We start from the raw sequence: 18,013 nt of genomic DNA on the forward strand, positions 1-18,013 counted from the left end.
TCTCCACTTTCACTTTCATCAAGAGGCTTTTAGTTCCTCTTCACTTTCTGCCATAAGGGTGTGTCATCTACATATCTGAGGTGATTGATATTTCTCCCGACAATCTTGATTCCAGCTTATGTTTCTTCCAGTCCAGCATTTCTCATGATGTACTCTGCATATAAGTTAAATAAGCAGGGTGACAATATACAGCCTTGATGCACTCCTTTTCCTATTTTGAAACAGACTGTTGTTCCATGTCCAGTTCTAACTGTTGTGTTCTGACCTGAATACAGATTTCTCAAGAGGTAGGTCAGGTGGTCTGGTATTCCCATCTCTTTCAGAATTTTCCACAGTTTATTGTGATCCGCACAGTCAAAGGCTTTGGCATAGTCAATAAAGCAGAAATAGGTGTTTTTCTGGAACTCTCTTGCTTTTCCTATGATCCAGCAGATGTTGGCAATTTGATCTCTGGTTCCTCTGCCTTTTCTAAAACCAGCTTGAACATCAGGGAGTTCACGGTTCACGTATTCCTGAAGCCTGGCTTGGAGAATTTTGAGCATTACTTTAGTAGCATATGAGATGAGTGCAATTGTGCGGTAGTTTGAGCATTCTTTGGCATTGCCTTTCTTTGGGGTTGGAATGAAAACCGACTTTTCCAGTCCTATGGCCACTGCTGAGTTATCCAAATTTGCTGGCATATTGAGTGCAGCACTTTCACAGCATCATCTTTCAGGATTTGAAATAGCTCAACTGGAATTCCATCACCTTCACTAGCTTTGTTCATAGTGATGCTTTCTAAGGCCCTCTTGACTTCACAATACAGGACGTCTGGCTCTAGATGAGTGATCAAACAATCGTGATTATCTGGGTCATGAAGACCTTTTTTGTACAATTTTTCTGTGTATTCTTGCCATCTCTTCTTAATATCTTCTGCTTCTGTTCAATTCTGTTCAGTTCAGTCGCTCAGTCATGTCTGACTCTTTGTGACCCCATGAATCGCAGCTCACCAGGCCTCCCTGTCCATCACCAACTCTGGGAGTTCACTCAGACTCAAGTCCATCGAGTCAGTGATGCCATCCAGCCATCGCATCCTGGGTCATCCCCTTCTTCTATTGTCCCCAAACCCTCCCAGTATCAGAGTCTTTTCCAATGAGTCAGCGCTTCACAAGAGGTGGCCAAAGTACTGGACCTTCAGCTTTAGCATCATTCCTTCCAAAGAATTCCCAGGGTTGATCTTCAGAATGGACGGGTTGGATCTCCTTGCATTCCAAGGGACTCTCAAGAGTCTTTTCCAAAACCACAGGTCAAAAGCATCAATTCTTCAGCACTTAGCCTTCTTCACAGTCCAACTCTCACATCCATACATGACTACTGGAAAAACCATGGCCTTGACTAGACGGACCTTAGTCGGCAAAGTAATGTCTCTACTTTTGAATATGCTATCTAGGTTGGTCATAACTTTTCTTGCAAGGAGTAAGCATCTTTCATATCATGGCTGCCATCACCATCAGTGATTTTGGAGCCCAAAAATATAGTCTGACACTGCTTCCACTGTTTCTCCACCTATTTCCCATGGAGTGATGGGACCAGATGCCGTGATCTTCGTTTTCTGAATGTTGAGCTTTAAGCCAACTTTTTCACTCTCCTCTTTCACTTTCATCAAGAGGATTTTTAGTTCCTCTTCACTTTCTGCCATATGGGTGGTGTCATCTGCATATCTCTTCAGTTCAGTTCAGTTCAGTCGCTCAGTCATGTCCGACTCTTTGCGACCCCATGAATCGCACCATGCCAGGCTTCCCTGTCCATCACCATCTCCTGGAGTTCACTCAGACTCACATCCATCGAGTCTGTGATGCCATCCAGCCATCTCATCCTTGGTCGTCCCCTTCTCCTCCTGCCCCCAATCTCTCCCAGCATCAGAGTCTTTTCCAATGAGTCAACTCTTCACATGAGGTGGCCACAGTACTGGAGCTTCAGCTTTAGCATCATTCCTTCCAAAATATCCCAGGGCTGATCTCCTTCAAAATGGACTGGTTGGATCTCCTTGCAGTCCAAGGGACCTTCAAGAGTCTTCTTCAACACTGCAGTTCAAAAGATTCAATTCTTCGGCACTCAGCCTACTTCACAGTCCAACTCTCACATCCATACATGACCACAGGAAAAACATAGCCTTGACTAGGCAGACCTTAGTCGGCAGAGTAATGTCTCTGTTTTTGAATATACTATCTAGGTTGGTCATAACTTTTCTTCCAAGGAGTAAGAGTCTTTTAATTTCATGGCTGCAATCACCATCTGCAGTGATTTTGGAGCCCAAAAAAATGAAGTATGACACTGTTTCTACTGTTTCTCCATCTATTTCCCATGAAGTAATGGGAGGTTATTGATATTTCTCCTGTCAATCTTGCTTCCAGCTTGTGTTTATTCCAGTCCAGCATTTCTCATGAAGTACTTTGCATAGAAGTTAAATAAGCAGGGTGACAATATACAGCCTTGACGTACTCCTTTTCCTATTTGGAACCAGTCTGTTGTTCCATGTCCAGTTCTAACTGTTGCTTCTTGACCTGCATACAGACTTCTCAAGAGGCAGGTTAGATGGTCTGGTATTCCCATCTCTTTCAGAATTTTCCACAGTTTATTGTGTTCCACACATTCAAAGGCTTTGGCATAGTCAATAAAGCAGAAATAGACGTTTTTCTGGAACTCTCTTGCTTTATCCATGATCCAGTGGATGTTGGCAATTTGATCTCTGGTTCCTCTGCCTTTTCTAAAACCAACTTGAATATGTGGAATTTCACGGTTCACGTATTGCTGAAGCCTAGCTTGGAGAATTTTAGCATTACTTTACTAGCGTGTGAGATGAGTGCAATTGTGCTCTAGCTTGAGCATTCTTTGGCATGGCCTTTCTTTGGGATTGGAATGAAAACTGACCTTTTCCAGTCCTGTGGCCACTGCTGAGTTTTCCAAATTTGCTGGCATATTGAGTGCAGCACTTTCACAGCATCATCTTTCAGGATTTGAAACAACTCAACTGGAATTCCATAACCTCCACCAGCTTTGTCCATAGTGATGCTTTCTAAGGCCCACTTGACTTCACATTCCAAGATGTCTGGCTCTAGATGGGTGATCACACCATCGTGATTATCCAGGTTGTGAAGATCCTTTTTGTACAGTTCTTCTGTGTATTCTTGCCACCTCTTCTTAATATCTTCTGCTTCTGTTAGGTCCATACCATTTCTGTCCTTTATCGAGCCCATCTTTGCATGAAATGTTCCCTTAGTATCTCTAATTTTCTTGAAGAGATCTCTAGTCTTTCCCATTCTGTTGTTTTCCTCTATTTCTTTGCGGTGATCGCTGAAGAAGGCTTTCTTATCTCTTCTTGCTATTCTTTGGAATTCTGCATTCAGATGCTTATATCTTTCCTTTTCTCCTTGGCTTTTCACTTCTCTTCTTTTCACAGCTATTTGTAAGGCCTCCCCAGACAGCCATTTTGCTTTTTTGCATTTCTCTTCCATGGGGATGGTCTTGATCCCTGTCTCCTGTACAATGTCACGTACCTCAGTCCATAGTTAATCAAGCACTCTATCTATCAGATGTAGGCCCTTAAATCTATTTCTCACTTCCACTGTATAATCATAAGGGATTTGATTTAGGTCATACCTTCCCTGCTCTCTTCAGTTTCAGTCTGAATTTGGTAATAAGGAGTCCATGATCTGAGCCACAGTCAGCTCCTGGTCTTTTTTTGGTTGACTGTAGAGCGCTTCTCCATCTTTAGCTGCAGAGAATATAATCAGTCTGATTTTGGTGTTTTCTGGTGATGTCCATGTGTCGAGTCTTCTCTTGTGTTGTTGGAAGAGGGTGTTTGCTATGACCAGTGCATTTTCTTGGCAAAACTCTATTAGTCTTTGCCCTGCTTTATTCTGCATTCCAAGGCCAAATTTGCCTGTTACTCCAGGTGTTTCTTGACTTCCTACTTTTGCATTCCAGTCCCCTATAATGAAAAGGATATCTTTTTTGGGTGTTAGATCTAAAAGGTCTTGTAGGTCTTCATAGAACCATTCAACTTCAGCTTCTTCAGCATTACTGGTTGGGGCATAGACTTGATTACTGTGATATTGAATGGTTTGCCTTGGAGACAAACAGAGATAATTCTGTCATTTTTGAGAGTGCATCCAAGTACTGCATTTTATTGACCAACTCTTTTGTTGACCATGATGGCTACCCCATTTCTTCTGAGGGATTCCTGCCCGCAGTAGCAGATTTAATGGTCATGTGACTTAAATTCACCCATTTCAGTCTATTTTAGTTCACTGATTCCTAGAATGTCGACTCTTGCCATCTCTTCTTTGACCACTTCCAATTTGCCTTGATTCATGGACTTGACATTCCAGGTTCCTATGCAATATTGCTCTATACCGCATCATACCTTGCTTCTATCACCAGTCACATCCACAGCTGGGTATTGTTTTTGCTTTGGCTCCATCCCTTCATTTTTTCTGGTGTTATTTCTCCACTGATCTCCAGTAGCATACTGGGCACCTACTGACCTGGGGAGTTCCTCTTTCAGTATCCTATCATTTTGCCTTTTCATACTGTTCATCGTGTTCTCAAGGCAAGAATATTGAAGTGGTTTGCCATTCCCTTCTCCAGTGGACCACATTCTGTCAGACCTCTCCACCAAGACCCGCCCGTCTTGGGTTGCCGTGTGGGCATGGCTTAGATTCATCTCAACTGATACAGAAAAAGCATTTGCCAAAATTTCAGCACCATTTTATGACTAAAACTCTTCAAAAAAAAAAAGTCATATAAGGAATCTACCTCAACGTAGTAAAGGCCATATATGATAAGCCTACAGCAAGTGTTACTCTCAATGGTAAAATGCTGACAGATTTCCCCCTAAGATCAGGAACAAGACAAGGGTGTTCACTTTCACCACTATTATTCAACATATTTCTGGAAGTCCTACCTACAGCAATCAGAGAAGAAAAAGAAATAAAAGGAACCCAGATTGGAAAAGAAGAATTAAAGTTCTCACAGTTTGCAGATGACATGATACTGTACATACAAAACTCTAAAGGTAGTATCAGAAAATTATTAGAACTAATCAGTGAATTTAGCAAAGATGCAAGATACAAAATCAATACACAGAAGTGAAGTTGCTCAGTCATGTCCAACTCTTTCAACACCATGGACTGTAGCCTACAAGGCTTCTCAGTCCATGGGATTTTCCAGGCAAGAGTACTGGAGTGGGTTGTCACACTTGCATTTCTATATACTAACAATGAAAAATCAGAAAGAGAAATTAAGGAATCAATCTCATTCACCACTGCAGCAAAAAGAATTAAATATCTAGGAAATAACTTACCTAAGGAGACAAAAGAACTGTACACAGGAGATTATAAGACACTGATGAAAGAAGTCAAAGATGGCATAAACAGATGGCGAGATATTCCACATGCCTGGGTAGGAAGAATCATTATTGTGAAACTGACTATACTCCCAAATGCAATCTACAGATTCAATGCGATCACTATCAACTTACCAATGACATTTTTCACAGAATTAGCACAAAGAATTTCACAAATCATATAGAAGCACGAAAGAACCAGAATAGCCAAAGCTGTCTGGAGAAAGAAGAATGGAGCTGGAGAAATCAACCTTCCTGACTTCAGATTATACTACAAAGCTACAGTCATCAAGACAGTATGGTACTGGCACAAAAACAGAAATATAGACCAATGGAACAAAATAGAAAGCCCAGAAAAAACCTATGTACCTATGAGTACCTTATTTTTGACAAAGAAGGCAAGAATATACAATGGGGTAAAGACAGCCTCTTCAATAAATGGTGCTGGGAAACCTGGACAGCTACATGTAAAAGAATGAATTTAGAACACTTGCTAACACCATACACAAAGATAAACTCAAAATATTAAAGACCTAAATATAAGACCAGAAACTATAAAACTCTTAGAGGAAAACATATGCAGGACACTCGATCACAGAAATCAAAGCAAGATCCTCTGTGACTCACTTCCTAGAGAAACAAAAATAAAACCAAAAGTAACAAGTGGGACCTGAGTAAACTTCAAAGCTTTTGCACAGCAAAGGAAACTATAAGCAAGGTGAAAAGACAACAGTCAGAAAGGGAGAAAATAAAAGCAAATGAAACAACTGACAAAGGATTAATTTCCAAAATATGCAAGCAGCTTCTACAATTCAATGCCAGAAAAACAAACAACTCAATCAAAAAGTGGGGGAAAGACCTAACCAGATATTTCTCCAAAGAAGACATACAGATGGATAACAAACACATGAAAAGATGCTTAACATTGCTCATTATTAGAGAAATGCAAATTAAAACTACAATGAGATATCACCTCACATTGGTCAGAATAACCATCATGAAAAAGTCTACGAACAATAAATGCTGGAGAGGGTGTGGAGAAAAGGGAATCCTCTTGCATTGTTGATGGGAATGTAAACTGATATAGCCACTATGGAAGACGATATGGAGATTCCTTAAAAGACTAGAAATAAAACCACCATATGACCCAGGAATCCCACTCGTAGGCATATACCCTGAGGAAACCAAAATTGAAAAAGACACATGTATCCCATTGTTCATTGTAGCACTATTTACAATAGTTAGAACATTGAAGCAACCTAGATGCCCATCAACAGATGAATGGATAAAGAAGTAGTAGTATATATACACAATGAAATATTACTCAGCCATAAAAAGGAATGCCTTTGAGTCAGTTCTAATGAGGTGGATGAGCCTAGAACCTATTATACAGAATGAATTAAGTCAGGGAGAGGAAGATAAATATCATGTTCTAATGTATATATAAGGAATCTAGAAAAATGGTACTAAAGAATATACTTACAGAGCAGCAATGGAGAAGCAGACATAGAGAATAGACTTGTGGACATAGTGAGAGGGGAGGAGAGGGTGAGATTCATGGAAACAGTAACATGGAAACTTACATTACCATATACAAGACAGACAGCCAAAGGGAACTTGCTGTATGGCTAAGAAACTCAAGCAGGGGCTCTGTATCAAACTAGAGGAGTGGGATGGGGAAGGAGAAGTGGGGGAGTTCAAAAGGGATGGGATATATGTATCCCTATGACTGATTCATATTGACGTGACAAAAATAACAAAATTCTGTAAAGCAATTATCCTTCAATAAAAAATAATTTTTTTAAAAAAAGCCCTTCCAACTTCTTTTCATCTCTATAAAAATGTTTCTTTCCCTATGCCCTATAGGGATTTTCAAGAATCTCACCATTGCTGTATAATCCAAATTGCAGTCCTCTGCTTATCCTAAATAAACCCATCTTTATTAAAGAAATATCTAGCAGTCTATTTGTTTCAGGTCAACAAATGGGTCACAGAACTCTGGGCATAGATTTCAGTCTAACTCAAAAACTCTTATTTTCATTATAAAATTATTTGTAAGAAAGTAATTTGTAAACTATAAAAATGTACCTAAATGATTATTGTAAGTTTAAGCTTTGGGGATTTGGCTTGTGTGATCTCATTTTCTCTCAGAATATGTTTATTGATGTTTATTACAGTGATTTTGTTAATGGAAAAATATGTGTGGTGTATACAAGACTTGGAGAAAACTTCAGAAAAGGGAACTTTCCTGTATGTGTGCCATTAATCCTGAGTTTCTCCAAATTATTTCATAATGGAAACCTTTTTCCATAACATTGACTTCTATATCAAATCATTAGTGTATCATAGAGTACATATGTAACTGTGTAGCTCTTTGTGGTGCCATCCTAGGACAGACACTACCCACCATAGACTCCGCCTACCTCTTCTTTATAGAAAAGCTCTAGCCTCTTCAGTTCAGTTGCTCAGTCATGTCTGACTCTTTGCGACCCCATGAATCCCAGCACGCCAGGCCTCCCTGTCCATCATCAACTCCCGGAGTTCACTCAGACTCACGTCCATCGAGTCCGTGATGCCATCCAGCCATCTCATCCTCTGTTGTCCCCTTCTCCTCCTACCCCCAATCCCTCCCAGCATCAAACTGTTTTCCAATGAGTCAACCCTTCGCATGAGGTGGCCAAAGTACTAAGTTTCACCTTCAGCATCTTTCCCTCCAAAGAAATCCCAGGGTTGATCTCCTTCAGAATGGACTGGTTGGATCTCCTTGCAGTCCAAGGGACTCTCAAGCGTCTTCTCCAACACCACATTTCAAAAGCATCAATTTTTCGGCGCTCAGCCTTCTTCACAGTCCAACTCTCACATCCATACATGACTGCTGGAAAAACCATAGCCTTGACTAGACGGACGTTTGTTGGCAAAGTAATGTCTCTGCTTTTGAATATGCTATCCAGGTTTGTCATAACTTTTCTTCCAAAAGTAAGCATCTTTTAATTTCATGGCTGCAGTCACCATCTGCAGTGATTTTGGAGCCCCCCAAAATGAAGTCTGACACTGTTTCCACTGTTTCCCCATCTATTTCCAATGAAGCAATGGGATCTCCTAGGCCTTCCCAAATTCCAAAGAACAAATTTAGTCAGAGAAATGAGAAAATGAAGAAATAAAGGAAAACAGTCAAGAAAGACAAAATAATAACAGCTTGCCTGTCACACAAAGTTACAAATTTTTAGTTCTTTTTCAAGGGCTATAGATAGTTTCCTGAGCCACATCTCTGAGATGTTCTGCAGATACTGAAACTCCCACTGGGTGGAATAAGTTAATAGCATGCTGACCACCAGAAACTAGACTCTAGGCTTATTGGAACCAGAAGGCTGATGACATTAACTCCTCAAATACCAGCCTATTACCTAATCACTAATCAATCAGAAGAATATCCAGCTTATCTGGCACCCTACAATCCTCTCTCTTGCTTATCTTTGAAAATCCTGTCCTAAAAACAACTGGATTTGAAATAGCTCAACTGAAATTCTATCACCTAAACTAACTTTTTTCCTAGTGATGCTTCCCAAGGCCCACGACTTCACATTCCAGGATGTCTGGCTCTAGGTGAGTGATCACACCATCATAATTATCTGGGTCATGAAGATCTTTTTCTGCAGTTCTTTGGTGTATTCTTGCCACCTCTTCTTAATATCTTCTGCTTCTGTTGCGTCCATATCATTTCTGTGCTTTATGGAGCTCATCATTGCATGAAATGTTCCCTTGGTATCTCTAATTTTCTTGAAGAGATCTCTAGTCTTTCAGTCTGTTGTTTTCCTCTATTTCTTTGCACTAATCGCTGAGGAAGGCTTTCTTATCTCTCCTTGCTCTTCTTTGGAACTCTGCATTCAGATGATTATATCTTTCCTTTTCTCCTTTGCTTTTCACTTCTCTTCTTTTCATGGCTATTTGCAAGGCCTTCGCAGAACATTTCTTTGCATTTCTTTTCCATGGGGAAGGTCTTGATCCCTGTCTCCTGGACAATGTCATGAACCTCTGTCCATAGTTCATCAAGCACTCTGTCTTTCAGATCTAGTCCCTTAAATCTATTTCTCACTTCCACTGTATAATCATAAGGGATTTGATTTAGGTCATATCTGAATGGTCTAGCAATTCTCCCCGCTTTCTTCAATTTAAGTCTGAATTTGACAATAAGGAGTTTATGATCTGAGCCATAGTCCACTCCCAGTCTTGTTTTTGCTGACAGTATAGAGCTTCTCCATCTTTGGATGCAAAGAACACAATGAATCTGATTTCACAGTTGGCCATCTGATGATGTTCATGTGTAAATTTGCCTGTTACTCCAGGTGTTTCTTGACTTCCTACTTTTGCATTCCAGTCCCCTAAATGAAAAGGACATCTTTTTTGGGTGTTAGTTAAAAAGGCCTTGTAGGTCTTCTTAGAACCATTCAATCCAGCTTCTTCAGCATTACTGGTCAGGGCATAGACTTGGATTACCGTGATATTGAAAGGTTTGCCTTGGAAATGAACAGAGATCATTCTGTCATTTTTGAAATTCCATTCAAATACTGCATAGGAACATGGAATGTCAGGTCCATGAATCAAGGCAAATTGGAAGTGGTCAAACAAGAGATGGCAAGGGTGAACATCAACATTCTAGGAATCAGTGAACTAAAATGGACTGGAATGGGTGAATTTAACTCACATGACCATTATATCTACTACTGTGGGCAGGAATCCCTCAGAAGAAATGGAGTAGCCATCATGGTCAACAAAAGAATCCAAAATGCAGTACTTGGATGCAATCTCAAAAATGACAGAATGATCTCTGTTTGTCTCCAAGGCAAACCATTCAATATCACAGTTATCCAAGTCTATGCCTCAACCAGTAATGCTGAAGAAGCTGAAGTTGAATGGTTCTATGAAGACCTACAAGACCTTTTAGATCTAACACCCCAAAAAGATGTCCTTTTCATTCTAGGGGACTGGAATGCAAAGGTAGGAAGTCAAGAAACACCTGGAGTAACAGGCAAATTTGGCCTTGGAAAACGGAATGAAGCAGGGCAAAGACTAATAGAGTTTTGCCAAGAAAATGCACTGGTCAGCAAACACCCTCTTCCAACAACACAAGAGAAGACTCTACACATGAATATCACCAGATGCTCAACACCAAAATCAGATTATGTTCTTTGCAGCCAAAGATGGAGAAGCTCTATACAGTCAACAAAAACAAGACCAGGAGCTAACTGTGGCTCAGATCATGAACTCCTTATTACCAAATTCAGACTCAAATTGAAGAAAGTAGGGAAAACCACTAGACCATTCAGGTATGACCTAAATCAAATCCCTTATGATTATACAGTGGAAGTGAGAAATAGATTTAAGGGCCTAGATCTGATAGATAGAGTGCCTGATGAATTATGGACTGAGGTACGTGACATTGTACAGGAGACAGGGATCAAGACCATCCCCATGGAAAAGAAATGCAAAAAAGCAAAATGGCTGTCTGGGGAGGCCTTACAAATAGCTGTGAAAAGAAGAGAAGTGAAAAGCCAAGAGGAAAGGAAAGATATAAGCATCTGAATGCAGAATTCCAAAGAATAGCAAGAAGAGATAAGAAAGCCTTCTTCAGTGATCAGTGCAAAGAAATAGAGGAAAACAACAGAATGGAAAAGACTAGAGATCTCTTCAAGAAAATTAGAGATACTAAGGGAACATTTCATGCAAAGATGGGGCTCGATAAAGGACAGAAATGGTATGGACCTAACAGAAGCAGAAGATATTAAGAAGAGATGGCAAGAATACACGGAAGAACTGTACAAAAAAGATCTTCACGACCCAGATAATCATGATGATGTGATCATTAATCTAGAGCCAGACATCTTGGAATGTGAAGTCAAGTGGGCCTTAGAAAGCATCACTATGAACAAAGCTAGTGGAGGTGATGGAATTCCAGTTGAGCTATTTCAAATCCTGAAAGATGATGCTGTGAAAGTGCTGCACTCAATTTGCCAGCAAATTTGGAAAACTCAGCAGTGGCCACAGGACTGGAAAAGGTCAGTTTTCATTCCAATCCCAAAGAAAGCAATGCCAAAGAATGCTCAAACTATCACACAATTGCACTCATCTCACACACTAGTAAAGTAATGCTCAAAATTCTCCAAGCCACGCTTCAGCAGTATGTGAACTGTGAACTCCCTGATGTTCAAGCTGGTTTTAGAAAAGGCAGAGGAACCAGAGATCAAATTGCCAACATCAGCTGGATTATGGAAAAAGCAAGAGAGTTCCAGAAAAACATCTATTTCTGCTTTATTGACTATGCCAAAGCCTTTGACTGTGTGGATCACAATAAACTGTGGAAAATTCTGAAAGAGATGGGAATACCAGACCACCTAACCTGCCTCTTGAGAAATCTGTATGCAGGTCAGGAAGCAACAGTTAGAACTGGACATGGAACAACAGACTGGTTCCAAATAGGAAAAGGAGTGCATCAAGGCTGTATATTGTCACCCTCTTATTTAACTTCTATGCAGAGTACATCATGAGAAATGCTGGACTGGAATAAACACAAGCTGGAATCAAGATATCCAGGAGAAATATCAATAACTTCAGATATGCAGATGACACCACCCTTATGGCAGAAAGTGAAGAGGAACTAAAGAGCCTCTTAATGAAAGAGAAAGAAGAGAGTGAAAAAGTTGGCTTAAAGCTCAACATTCAGAAAACGAAGATTATGGCATCCAGTCCCATCACTTCATGGGAAATAGATGGGGAGAGAGTGGAAACAGTGGCTGGCTTTATTGTTGGGGGCTCCAAAATCACTGCAGATGGTGCTGCAGCCATGAAATTAAGAGATGCTTATTCCTTGGAAGGAAAGTTATGACTAACCTAGACAGTATATTAAAAAGCCAGAGACATTACTTTGTCAACAAAGGTCCATCTAGTCAAGACTATAGTCTTTCCAGTAGTCATGTGTGGATGTGAGAGTTGGACTATAAAGAAAGCTTCATTTCAGTTCAGTTCAGTCACTCAGTTGTGTCCAACTCTTTGCAACCCCATGAATTGCAGCACACCAGGCCTCCCTGTCCATCACCAACTCCTGGAGTTCAATCAGACTCACGTCCATTGAGTCAGTGATGCCATCCACCCATCTCATCCTTGGTCGTCCCCTTCTCCTCCTGCCCCCAATCCCTCCCAGTATCAGAGTCTTTTCCAATGAGTCAACTCTTCGCATGAGATGGCCAAAGTACTGGAGTTTCAGCCTCAGCATCAGTCCTTCCAATGAACACCCAGGACTGATTTCTTTTAGAATTGACTGGTTGGATCTCCTTGCAGTCCAAGAGACTTGCAAGAGTCTTCTCCAGCACCATAGTTCAAAAGCATCAATTCTTCAGTGCTCAGCTTTCTTCACAGTCCAACTCTCACATCCATAGATGACCACTGGAAAAACCATAGCCTTGACTAGATGGACCTTTGTTGGCAAAGTAATATCTCCGCTTTTTAATACACTATCTAGGTTGGTCATAACTTTCCTGCTGCAATCACCATCTGCAGTGATTTTGAAGCCCCCCAAAATAAAATCAGCCACTGTTTCCACTGTTTCCCCATCTATTTCCCACTAAGTGATTAGCCCCGAAGAATTGGTACTTTCGAACTCTTGTGTAGGAGAAGACTCTTAAGAGTCCTTTGGACTGCAAGGAGATCCAACCAATCCATCCTAAAGGAGATCAGTCCTGGGTGTTCTTTAGTAGGACTGATGTTGAAGCTGAAACTCCAATACTTTGGCCATCTGATGCAAAGAGCTGACTCATCGGAAAAGACCCTGTTGCTGGGAGGGATTGAGGGCAGGAGGAGAAGGGGACGACAGAGGATGAGATGGTTGGGTGTCATCACTGACTCAATGGACATGATTTTGGGTAATCTCTGGGAATTGGTGATTGACAGGGAGGCCTGGCATGCTATGGTTGATGGGGTCTCAAAGAGTTAGACATGACTGAGCAACTGAACTGAACTGAAAAGCCATGGAGGACTTTAGATCTTTGTTTAACTTTAGCCTCCCATACGCCTTGGTTGGCCTTGCAATAAACACTGCAGTTCCCTCCACTTCATCCTCGTGTTAGTAGATTAAATTTGCTGAGAAAAGGTGAACAAATCCAAGTTTGATTTGGTGATGGCTTGGATATTAAAGAATCTGCCTGCCAATTCAGAAGATGCAGGAGATGCCTTTCAGTCCCTGGGTTGAGAAGATACCCTGGAGAAGTGAATGACTACCCACTCCAGTATTTATGCCTGGAGAATTCCAAGGAAAGTGGAGCCTGGTGAGCTATACAGTCCATGGGATCATGAAATGTCAGACATAACTGAGTGACTAACATGCTTCCCCATGTGTTTAAAAGCTTTTAGAAACATTTTTTTTAATGGATATATACCTTTTCATCAAATGGCTATAGCATGATTTGCATAGCCTTTCCACTTCATGGAGATAGAATTTGTTCCCAAGATTCAGCTTCTCTAAAGAATTCTAAAATGAACATGTTTGAGTAGTTTTCCTCTGTATGTGACAAAAATTCTCCTCATGGTTTTTCAGCTCAATCTGAAGACTGTTTTGTAGCAGTAGATGAGAGTGATCATTGCACTGTGTCCTTACTTGTCAGTGCTGATTAATCTCACTTAGCAGCAAAAAATTTTCATTATTTGTTAGCCTTCAAAAGTATGAACTTATTATTTTTTCATTTCATCTTTTTTCTAAGTTTTGAATAGCAACTTCTTTGTGGCTTTTTTTTTTTTGTCAGCTTTATGAGATTTAATTAACAAACAAAATTGCAAGATATTTAAGGTGCAGTGTGATGATTTGATATGCATATATATTGTAAAATGTCCCATTCCTCATCATTAATCAGCACATCTATCACTGCACATATTTTTTTTTCTTTTTGGTTAGAACACTTAAATTCTATTCTCTTAGTAAATTTTAATATTACAGGGCAGTGTGATCAACTATAGTCATCACATTACCACATTAGATGGTCAGATTTTATCCACTTTATAGTTTATATAGTATTACCAGACTCACCCTATTTCCAACTCTGACAACCACTTTTTTACCGTTAGTGTAAATCTGACTTTTTTTTAAATTCCACATATAAATGATATCATACAATATCTGTCTTTTCCTATTTGGCTTGTTTTACTTAACATAAACAAGTTTGTGGAAGGCAAATATTGTTACTGTTGTATTTTTGTTATTTGTTGTTGCTGTTCAGTCACTAAGTCTTGTCCAACTTTTTGTGACCCCAGACTGCAACACACCAGGCTCTCTATCCTTCTCTGTCTCTGAGTTTGCTCAAGTTCATGTTCATTGTTACAATAGTATCCATTATATTACAGTAGCAATTTGAATTTCCTTTGTGTAAATAGCCTTCCTTATTCCTATTTGTTTATTAAGATTGAAGTTTTCTAATTGATTCAAATGAGCTTTATATATATTAGTAAATTTAACTCCTTTTCTGTCACATGTATGTGCAAAATAATTCTTGTGTATTAATTTCTTATTTCATTTTAATTTATAGAATATTTGCATATTAAATTGATCTATATTTCTCATTAAGTTTTTTTTCTATTGTTCCATAGCTACTCCTTTCCTGTATATATTTTAAATCTAATCATTCAGTAATTCTTCTGTCAGTATGAAAAGAAATAAAATAAATGCAGGCAAAATCTCCAAGGAAAAGCAACAATATCAACCACTTATTAGGTTACTTTGTAGGTGCCAAATAGTATTCTGGAGCTTGCATTGCAGAACATAATCTGATATTATTGTCCCCAGGCAACTTAAATTCTAAAGGAAAAAAAGGACAAAGTGAGTTAAATTCATTACTAAATTTAGTGTAGTTTTGTTGAATCTTCAAATGTAACACAAAAATATTACACTTTCAAATATGCTATTTAATAAGATCCCTGAGAAATTTTGCATATAGATCATTCTCATTATTCATTCAGTAGTTATATTCTATAAATTCACCACAAACATGAATTAGCAAACACCTAATAATCATTCCCAAAGAAATACTGGGTCAGGTTTTTGAAAATCTCTGGTCACAACATTTTTGTCAAAAAATCAATACTTAACCTTGTTTTATATGTCTCCATTTAAAGATGCTTTACTTAATACATTATTGATTCATTAATATTTAATTCACAGCTAAGAGCACTATAACTTAGGCCTGAGTATATATTATCAAATACATGTTCTGTTTTTGTTTTTTTTTTTTTTTTTCCATAAGGCACTGTGCAGTCTTCTTGTACTTAGGAGCAATAGATAAGAGATTTCCATTATTCTTCAGTAACATTTTAAACAGTTAAATCGTGGTTAATCAAATAAAAGCACAAAATGGCACTAAATAGATGACCAAAAAGGACACATTTACAGTTTGAGAACTAAAACAAAAAGACAGTATCAACTTGCTGAACTTCAGCTGAGAATGTGACTATTGGATGATTCAAATTTTTTGCCATTGTGCATACGCACCAATGACCACAAAAGCATGGTATTTATTGATTTCAGATTGCAAAACAAATCTTATTGAGTAGATGAATTAAAAAGTATTGAATGAATGAATAATTAGGATCAATTGATTACTCAACTTTTATCTAGTCATTTTATTGAATTCTTGTATTAACTAACCAACATTTTCCAATTGATAATCTGATTTTCTGTGTATATTATCATGTATAGTAGAAATAATGATATTTTTTCTCATTCTATAGGACATTTCACCCCAAAACAACGAATTTCACCTTTTTTTCAAGTGCTCATGGAACCTTCTCCAGGATAGATCACATCCTGGGCCATAAATCTAAACTTGATAAATTCAAAAAAATCGAAATCATTCCAAGCATCTTTTCTGACCATAATGCATTAAGATTAGATCTCAATTACAGGAGAAAAACTATTAAAAATTCCAACATATGGAGGTTGAACAACACACTTCTGAATAACCAACAAATCACAGAAGAAATCAAAAAAGAAATCAAAATATGCATAGAAACTAATGAAAATGAAAACACAACAACCCAAAACCTGTGGGACACTATAAAAGCAGTGCTAAGAGGAAAGTTCATAGCAATACAGGCATACCTCAAGAAACAAGAAAAAAGTCAAATAAATAACCTAGCTCTACAACTAAAGCAACTAGAAAAGGAAGAGTTGGAGAACCCCAGAGTGAGTAGAAGGAAAGAAATCTTAAAAATTAGGGCAGAAATAAATGCAAAAGAAACAAAAGAGACCATAGCAAAAATCAACAAAGCCAAAAGCTGGTTCTTTGAAAGGATAAATAAAATTGACAAACCATTAGCCAGACTCATCAAGAAGCAAAGAGAGAAAAATCAAATCAATAAAATTAGAAATGAAAATGGAGAGATCACAACAGACAACACAGAAATACAAAGGATCATAAGAGACTTCTATCAGCAGTTGTATGCCAATAAAATGGACAACGTGGAAGAAATGGACAAATTCTTAGAAAAGTACAATCTTCCAAAACTGAACCAGGAAGAAATCGAAAATCTTAACAGACCCATCACAAGCACGGAAATTGATACTGTAATCAGAAATCTTCCAGCAAACAAAAGCCCAGGTCCAGATGGCTTCACAGCTGAATTCTACCAAAAATTTCGAGAAGAGCTAACACCTATCCTACTCAAACTCTTCCAGAAATTGCAGAGGAAGGTAAACTTCCAAACTCATTCTATGAGGCCACCATCACCCTAATACCAAAAACCTGACAAAGATGTCACAAAAAAAGAAAACTACAGGCCAATATCTCTGATGAACATAGATGCAAAAATCCTCAACAAAATTCTAGCAATCAGAATCCAACAACACATTAAAAAGATCATACACCATGACCAAGTGGGCTTTATCCCAGGGATGCAAGGATTCTTCAATATCCGCAAATCAATCAATGTAATTCACCACATTAACAAATTGAAAAATAAAAACCATATGATTATCTCAATAGATGCAGAGAAGGCCTTTGACAAAATTCAACATCCATTTATGATAAAAACTCTCCAGAAAGCAGGAATAGAAGGAACATATCTCAACATAATAAAAGCTATCTATGACAAACCCACAGCAAACATTATCCTCAATGGTGAAAAATTGAAAGCATTTCCCCTAAAGTCAGGAACAAGACAAGGGTGTCCACTTTCACCGCTACTATTCAACATAGTTCTGGAAGTTTTGGCCACAGCAATCAGAGCAGAAAAAGAAATAAAAGGAATCCAAATTGGAAAAGAAGAAGTAAAACTCTCACTGTTTGCAGATGACATGATCCTCTACATGGAAAACCCTAAAGACTCCACCAGAAAATTACTAGAGCTCATCAATGAATATAGTAAAGTTGCAGGATATAAAATCAACATACAGAAATCCCTTGCATTCCTATACACGAATAATGAGAAAGTAGAAAAGAAATTAAGGAAACAATTCCATTCACCATTGCAACGAAAAGAATAAAATACTTAGGAATATATCTACCTAAAGAAACTAAAGACCTATATATAGAAAACTATAAAACACTGATGAAAGAAATCAAAGAGGACACTAATAGATGGAGAAATATACCA

This window comes from Ovis aries, chromosome 8, assembly GCF_016772045.2.
Source record: "Ovis aries strain OAR_USU_Benz2616 breed Rambouillet chromosome 8, ARS-UI_Ramb_v3.0, whole genome shotgun sequence".
In the NCBI taxonomy this organism is placed as follows: domain Eukaryota; kingdom Metazoa; phylum Chordata; class Mammalia; order Artiodactyla; family Bovidae; genus Ovis; species Ovis aries.